This window comes from Chrysochloris asiatica, unplaced genomic scaffold, assembly GCF_000296735.1.
Source record: "Chrysochloris asiatica unplaced genomic scaffold, ChrAsi1.0 scaffold00014, whole genome shotgun sequence".
Lineage (NCBI taxonomy): Eukaryota > Metazoa > Chordata > Mammalia > Afrosoricida > Chrysochloridae > Chrysochloris > Chrysochloris asiatica.
Genome location: NW_006408532.1, coordinates 18,898,199 through 18,900,308, shown reverse-complemented (window position 1 = coordinate 18,900,308; position 2,110 = coordinate 18,898,199). Strand labels below are relative to the sequence as shown.

The 2,110-nt window shown below is 38.2% G+C and overlaps 1 pseudogene; it reads right to left on the bottom strand.

Moving 5' to 3' along the window:
* Nucleotides 1–886: 886 nt before the first annotated feature.
* Nucleotides 887–1,355, bottom strand: LOC102823892 (annotated as a pseudogene).
* Nucleotides 1,356–2,110: the final 755 nt, after the last annotated feature.

The window sequence follows — 2,110 nt, the reverse complement described above, 5'->3', positions numbered from 1 at the left end:
AAACTCAATAGTGGATTTAAAAGCAGATTACTACAGATGATGAAAAGAGATGGGAACTGGAAGACAGGCTAGAATGTATCCTGAAGGAAGGACAAAAATGGATGGGAAATATGCAATTTAAGAAACATATAAGTAATCTAAGAAACCTATAAGTAACATGGTGAAAAGACTTAATATGTGAAAGTAAAGGTCCAAGTAAGGAGAGGAATGAATCAAGGAATATTTGAAGAGAAAATAACAAATCATTTCCCAAAATTCTTTCATCAATTAAAGACAGAACACATCCTAAGTCATTTGAGAAACAAATACAACCTTGATATAAAAACCTGATAAAACTTGCGTAAAAGTAATGAAGAGTGTGGCTATGGAAGCTGAAAATAAGATGAAGTCACTTATGCCCAGGTGCAAGAGCATGGCTGCTATCTGATTCCACAGAGCAAAAGTTTAACATAGTAAGTAACTGAACATTTCGAAATAGTAATTAGCTTGTTTCTGTGGATGTATGTATAGTCAATAGACCCTACTCTTTAACTTCTGCAGTCCAGACAAACAGACATCTGGTTATTTGAGAGTCTGCTCTACTGACATTGATCCCTCAGTCATGCATCTTCTAACTTCTTTTTTTTTTTTTTAACTAAGCAAAGAATTTTATTAACATTTGTCTCAAATTTATTCCCAGGCTTCTTCAGCGTAATTGGCTGCAAAGAATGAATTATGTATAAGCAAAAACTGAAAAGAAGTGCAATGTCCAAAGAGTTTGGGCTTATAAATATTAGAAATCTATATTTTATCAGATACATAAAACAAATCGAAAAAGCAGTAGTAAGATAAAATAGCAGCTCCAAGTAACTTCTGCAAGTTGTATCTTCTTCAGAAGTTAACTCTCTCAGTTAGCCTCATTCTTGGATGCCTCATCAAAAATTTCCACAGGATCTGAAACTTCATCATCATCCTCCTTTCCAGTAGCAAGTGATGCTTTTCCATCCACAGATTGTGTGGGCAGAGCTTCAGCCACTGTTCTTAAACTAGTCAGACTGTCTGCGCCAAGCTGGTTCAAGATACTGGGGAGCAGTTCTGTCAGCTGCTTGTCTCAGTGGAGCCTGTAATGGTGAAAGTGTTGGCTGCCAAAGATGCCTGAACTTTAGGATTGTTAAAGTAGATCATTGTTCTTTGGTTTGTGAACATATTCACCTCTTTAATACCAGACATATTATTTAACCCCAATTTTTTAAGGAGAACTGAAGTTTTTTATCATCTGCTGTGGCTGTTTTATGAACCACCTTTTTTCTGTGAGCAGTTCCTTTTCCACCAATGTGCACTTGTGCCTGCAGTTTGGCGACGTGTTCCTGATTCATGATCCTTTCTGTCATCATTTCTTTCATGTGGGAGTGGAAATGGGGCTGTGCAGGGGACTAGGGCTGGCGCTCAGGGGGTCTTTGGTGGACCAGCTGAGATTAGGCTCACACACAAGATGACAGCCATCTTCTAACTTCTTAATCAAACACAATTCTGAGGGATAAAAACTCATCGAAACTATTTGGATTGCCCTGGCTTTATTTGTTCCTTGGTCTGTAAATATCCCAGACCACCTCATTTCAGGTGTATCATGAATTGTATGATAAATAATAAATTGGACTCCTGGGGTTGTGTAGGATAAGCACTGACAACTAGCCATAAGCTAAATGCAAGGTCAGTGGTTCAAATTCATCAGTCACTCCTCGGAAACCCTATACAGGGTCGCTGAGTCAGAACCAACTCCATGACATATTACCACCACCACCAAAACAAAAATGTCTACAAGTAAGCTATCAAAATTTATAAATGTGTTTAGCAGTATGGCTGGACACAAGGTGAGAATTAAAATATCAATTATATTTCTATTTACCAACAGAAAAGACATAAGATAAAAACAAATGTATGCTACATCTGTTGTTGTTGTTATGTGCCGTCAAGTCCGTTCTGACCCATAGCGACCCTGTGTAGGGCTTCCAAGGAGCAGCTAGTGATCTTGAACAGCCAACCTTGCTGTTCAAACCAACTATGCAGTCCAGGACATTAATCCACAGTGCCACACAAACAGTAGCAAATTAAAAGGGGAAAAAAGTGAGAA